The 6,570-nt window shown below is 34.4% G+C and overlaps 1 protein-coding gene across 20 annotated transcripts in view; it reads right to left on the reverse strand.

Annotated features, from left to right (window-relative positions):
• Nucleotides 1-6,570, reverse strand: part of LOC147837115 (uncharacterized) — a 533,045-nt gene that overhangs the window by 251,637 nt on the left and 274,838 nt on the right. For 14 of the 20 annotated variants that reach the window (XR_015478578.1, XR_015478579.1, XR_015478588.1 and 11 more), the window contains one exon: nucleotides 2,068-2,123. The exons of 5 other annotated variants lie outside the window; for them this stretch is intronic. The gene's annotated coding sequence lies outside the window, so the exon portion shown is untranslated. Of the gene's footprint in view, nucleotides 1-2,067; nucleotides 2,623-6,570 lie in introns of those variants that run through there. One more of the 20 variants, XM_087240970.1, reaches the window with a different exon arrangement.

Raw genomic sequence — 6,570 nt, forward strand, 5'->3', positions numbered from 1 at the left:
GAATGTTTCCCAGTGATGGGTTGCAGCTGGAAGGGCATTCGCTGTTTAAACATATGCTGGGTAAATTAATGAAATAATATTTTCAATTTCCATTTATGCCAAATAAAAATGTAAAACATTATCTTTTTATTTATTATTATTAAATTATTCATTCTGAAATCTCAGCCACATGATTAACTAAACTAAAGCTAAGATAAGCTCAGTTAAGCTGAAATAATATAAAATGAATAAATAAATGAATGACTAAATAATTAAATAGGTGAGCAAGTCTTAAGTTATTATTTATTTATTTGCAATTTCAGTTGCAAGATTATAACAGTTATGACTTTCTTACAATTCTGGGTATTTATCTCACAGCAGCAAATTATCTATTTGTTTTATTGCTAAAAAAAATGTTAAACTAATTTTGTTTGCTGGTTGTATAGTTTAATTTAGTTTACAACTTGAATTATGCTAGAAATATTAGCAAAATATTTTTTAAAAAGTGTTTAGTTGTTATACAAGGTTGATTGTTCAATTAACAGGGTTCATACACATTTTAACTACAAAAATTCCATGACTTTTCCATGATTTTTCCAAAACTTTCAAGTACATTTTCAAGACCTAATGTTTCATGCAATGTCTACATACTGTATGCTTGGTAAAAAACAAAACATGTTAACATTTATTACAGTATATCGTAAAACACACAATCTATTAAGTTTCAATTTATATTCATTCATTCATTCATTCATTCATTCATTCATTCATTCATTTATTTATTTTCTTTTTAGTTTAGTCCCTTTTTAAGTCTGGGGTTGCCACAGCGAAATAAATCATCAACTTATCCAGCATATGTTTTGCATGGCGGATGCGCTTCCAGATGCAACCCATCACTGGGAAACAGCCATACACACTTACTCACACACGGACAATTTTAGCTTACCCAATTCACCTACAGTCTAGTGCAGGGGTCACCAACCCTGTTCCTGGAGAGCTACCTTCCTGCAGAATTCAGTCCCAACCCTGATCAAACACACCTGAACCAATTAATAGTACCTAAAGCAGCATTTGATAATTACAAACAGGTGTGTTTGGTCAGAGTTGCAACTGAAATGTGCAGGAAGGTAGCTCTCCAGGAACAGGGTTGGTGACCCCTGGTCTACTGCATGTCCTTGGACTGTAGGGGACACCGGAGCACCTGGAGGAAACTCACATGAACACAGGGAGAACATGCAAACTCCACATAGAAATGCCAAGACCTTCTTGCTGTGAGGTGATTGTGCTACCCACTGCGCCACCGTGACATCCAATTTATATTTGCATTTATGTAACATTTATTTAGATAATGCTTATACCACACTAATAGTGTGACATTATGTGATTGGCCAAGGACAGAAAATAAGTCAAGACAACTAACTTATATTTAAGTATATGTAACGGGGGAAAAAATGAAACTGTAAATTAAGTATGAATGGTGTCAAAATGCTTGTTTTTGGTTAAAAATATTTGTTCTAATTAAATCAAAATCTTATGTTCATTGGTAAACTGTATAATACATCATGGGGAAAGATAGACACCTACAGGTAAGAAAGGGGGTATAATGGGTGGAGTCAGCCAGCCATTTTGTCAGTTCACTTGTTGTTCAAAAGTTGTTGAGAGTGATTTTTTTCTTCCGCGTGATCATTATTAAAAAAACATACAAACTAGGAGGGGTTACATATACAGATATCTGTTGTCCATTACTTTTCCTAAACTTTCTGGGTGTTTCTGATTTTCCAAAAATTTATCCAGGCCGGGAAAATGCCATGTCAAAATTCCATGACTTTTCCAGGTTTTCCATGACCATATGAATAATGAATTAGACAAACACCTTATTCAAAATTTATTCAACCTGTCTGTTGCGTGAAATTTGCAGACAAGTCTAAAATCTTCTGGTTATTAGGCAGGTTCCATTTTGACGCCTTGGTAAAGGCTCACAGAGGGTCACACTTTTTTTTTTAACACCGTCATTGTTCGGTAACTTTTCTTGCAGTCTGGATGTTAAAATGTTCCTATACAGAAATTGACTTTCATAAATAAACCTACCCTGAGATGCAGCATATATTCACCAGCATGACAGGTACAGTAGCTCAGGTTTTTTCCTGCACATAAACACACACCACAGAAACAGAGCACAAGTTACAAGACGTTTCATATACTTAAAATCTACCCACATTCTGTTTGAGATCTTAAGTAGACATACTTGACACATTATACTTATTTAGGTTCAGAAGCAAAGGGACAATTTGCTGTATTTGTCTGTTGATGATCTACATGCAGATCACAAAGGACCTGAGCGAGCAGCCCTAGTTATTGGTATTTTCATGTCAATTCATGGTAAAAGCTGAATTTTCTTCTGAAGCTTATGACTCACTACACAGTCCATTAAGTGATGTTGTGCAAGCCTCTCTCCCTCCTGTATCTGGCAGCTTTCGCATATCCATTTTATAACTCTCCCCTGAAAAGACTGTGGTTTTCCTTTTCGCACACGTCAAAAACAAGCTCTTTTCACTGGATATTAAGAGTCGCCTCTCTTTTCTTTGCTCACAACAGGTCCATGATTTACCGCTCTTTGCATGTTCCCATCTGGCCATCTGTGTACTGAAAAAACAAGGATTCATTACACATTTGGAGATGCATAAAAAATCTGTATTCTTCCTTGTTCAAGATTTCTATGCTGTAATTTTCTCCCTAGCTGATGAAAAAAAATAGCAGTAGAATGTGATTTTAGATAGGAATACATTTATCATATTCTTTAAATGCCATATGTGCAATAGATGTCTTATAATTGGTTTTAACCATACAGCTTTGGATTTTTTTATTTTTTTTTTTTTTGTGATTGAATAGGTTCTGTGAAATTACTAAGAGCACACATAAGGTACATAAAGCATATTGTTATTATTATGTACTGTACATGTTCAGAGCTTTATAATTATAAAAAGCTCAACAGGAAGCCATGTTACACTATTTAAAGGTTCACTAAGAGGTTCACTATTTAGTTCTCTAAGATTTAAAGATATAATATAAATGTCTCATTAAAAATAATGACACATTTGTGCATTGACTTCCATTAACGTATGCAGCTTATTGATGTTTCATGTAGTAAAAAGGTTGTTTTCAGTATTCTTCATTTATTTATTCAGCTTAGTCCCTTTAATCATCTGGGGTCACCACATCGGAATGAACCGCCAACTTATCCAGCATATGCTTTACACAGCAGATGCCCTTCTAGCTGCAACCCAGTACTGGGAACCATCCATAAACACTCATTCACACACATACACTTTGGCCAGTTTAGATTATTTAATTCCCCATCATGTATTTGGACTGTTGGGGAAACCGGAGCACACAGAGAAAACCCACACCAACACTGGGAGAACATGCAAACTCCACAGAAACACCAACTGACCCAGCTGGAGCTCGAACCAGCGACCTTCTTACTGTCAGCGACAGTGCTAACCACTGCACCTCCGTGTCACAGTTTTCAGTATTACTTTATTTCAAAACTATATGTGCATCTGGGTCATTCATGATTCATTCATTCATTTATTCATTCAATCACTTTCCTTCGACTTATTCCCTCATTATCAGGGGTTGCCACAGCAGAATGAACAGCTAACTATTCCGACATATGATTTACACAGTGGATGCTCTTCCAGCCGGAACCCAAAATTGGTAACACCCATACACGCTCTCATTCACACATGCACTCATACAGTATGGCCTTATTAGTTCATCCAATTCAATTACGGTGTCTTTGTCTTTGTCTTCTGACTGTGGGGGAAAATAGAGCACCTGGAGAAAATCACGCGAACATGGGGAGAACATGCAGAAATGCCAACAGGCCCAGCCAGCACTTGAACTTCTTTTTTTGCAGGTGACATGAACAACTTGTGACACTTTGGTAATCAAAATTATTAAAGTTTAAATAAAAACATAATTCACAGGATGAGAAAATAAAACATAAATAAGGTTTTTATTTTTCAATTCTAGGTTTAAATTTCACACTTATGATTGCACGGATTTTCTGATACTGTAATTGTCTGCTCCATGATAGACCAACACTATAAATTCTAAATTATATGATGACCTTCAGAGTAAAACTAGAATACTATGTGTGTGATTGCTTTTCTATACACCAAATGATTTGTTTCCTCAGAATATACTCAGCCGGGTCAGTAATCATGGAGACCTCTGTCAATTAGGTTAATGACATTATGTAAGAGAATAATTGTTGAGAGATTGTAAAGCAGAGCAGCCTATAAACTCATTTATGAGTGTTGAAGTTGGCTTTTGATGATGAAACTGCAACCTATTTTCAGTAAACTTTCTTTTAAATTGAATCTGTGACTCCTTTACTTCATCTGATTGACTGGTCATTTTTTGGGTTCAAACTGTAAAATTTCCCCTATTTATCAAAAAGATTTATCTTTTTATTAACTTTCATCTGTGAGACAAACTCAGTTTTTTTCACAATTCCAAGAATGCAGAAAACTGAGTTGCATTCTTGTGGAGACTGGTCTTGCCAAGTTACCTCGGAAGATTGAACTCGGGAGACCACGAAAACAGAGAACGCATCCTCTTAGAAATAAGATGCTGCGTTCTTCCAAATAGTCGCATGACCATCACGCATTATAACTGAATATTATTTAAACATTACAACATTCATACGACGATTTATTGTTTTTCTCCTTTTTACAATATGCACTATGCATAAAGACCTTACAAATATAAATTGCACAATACAAATAAAAAAATTATAATAATATAAATTCCAAAAAATAAACACCCTAATGCAGGGGTTTTCAAAGTGTGAGGCGCGCCTCCCCTGGGGGCGCCAGAGCATGTCAGGGGAGGCGCGGGAAAAAATATTATATAATAAAAATATAATTATTATGTTTAATTATTATATGTACTTTTTATTATATCGAAACGTTTTAATTAAACAAAGCTAAAAAAAAATAATACGTCTAAAATAAGAAAACCTTTTTTACCCAGAAGGCCATAGCTGTAAATTCGCTTCTGTTTAACAAGCCCGCCAATACAGGTATATGCCTGCTAATACAATGGATCGGTTTCTGAGACCCCCAGATTCAAAGCCATCAAGTTCAGGGCTTAAACCCAAAAGACGATGATATGATGATCAGTATTTGAGTTTAGGATTTACGTGGACAGGACCAGCTGATGAACCACAACCTTTATGTGTGGACAGCATGAGACCCGCTAAACTTCGACTGTTTTGACTGGGATGGACAGTTCTTGGATCTGTTCTATTCATATTGAACCATCATCCTAATTTTAAAAACATTATATTAAAATACTTGTTATTACTCTGTAAATAATTGCACTTTCATGCAAATGATGATAAAAGTGAGTTAACAGTCTGACATCTGTCTGTGTCTTTATATATATATATATATATATATATATATATATATATATATATATATATATATATATATATATATATATATATATATATATATATACTGTATGTGTGTGTGTGTGTGTGTGTGTGTGTGTGTGTGTGTGTATATATATATATATATATATATATATATATATATATATTTATATATATATATATATTTATATATATATATATATATATATATATATATATATATATATATATATATTTATATATATATATATATTTATATATATATATATATATATATATATATATATATATATATATATATATATATATATATGTGTGTGTGTGTGTGTGTGTGTGTGTGTGCGTGCGTGCGTGCGTGCGTGCATGCGTGCGTGCGTGTTTGGGAGGAGGGGGGCACCAAGGGATAAGTTGTGTCAAAAGGGAGGCCCACTGTCTTAGACTTTGAAAAACCCTGCCCTAATGCATCTATGCCTTTTTTAAGATTTCCATACTAATGTTTACTTTCACCGTTTCATTTAAGAAACTTCTGAAATAAATAAGTTAAGTCTTTGGACTTTAATAATAAATTGATGATTAGAATGCTTGTTTGGCATGCAGTCCTGAGAGAGAGCCCTGAGCTCAAAAGACCCTTGAGCCCAAGGCTCCCTTTCGTTTGCAAGGCGAGAGGGGAGTTTGAGCTCATGTAGATCTTGGAACCCCCCCGCGGTAGTAGCTAATGAACAGATAGTATTTGCTCTTAAGTAGGGATGTAACGATATCAGAATTTCACGGTACGGTAATACCTCGGTATGAATGTCACGGTACGGTATTTATTGAATCATTTACAGGAAAAAAACAAAACTTATGAAAATACTCCAAAAAAGTGCCAAAAGTGTCAATGACATACAAATTAGCCATCTATCTGTAAGTTTTGAAACAGGAACTTCAATTTTAATAACAAAAAAAAATTAAACCATGTAAAAAAATAAAGTTTCAATTTAGTATTGTTGAAAACTCATCATATTCAACATTTAATCACTCACTCACTTAGATAGAGATGGCTTTAAAGGAAAATTATCATATAACTATAATCTGGTAAAAGCTGGTATCTCTGGGTATTTACAATGTCCCCTGCAACAGAAAAAAACCCTCTCATTTGGGACTGA

The sequence above is a fragment of the Danio rerio genome, chromosome 2 (assembly GCF_052040795.2).
Source record: "Danio rerio strain M-AB ecotype USA chromosome 2, GRCz13ab, whole genome shotgun sequence".
Lineage (NCBI taxonomy): Eukaryota > Metazoa > Chordata > Actinopteri > Cypriniformes > Danionidae > Danio > Danio rerio.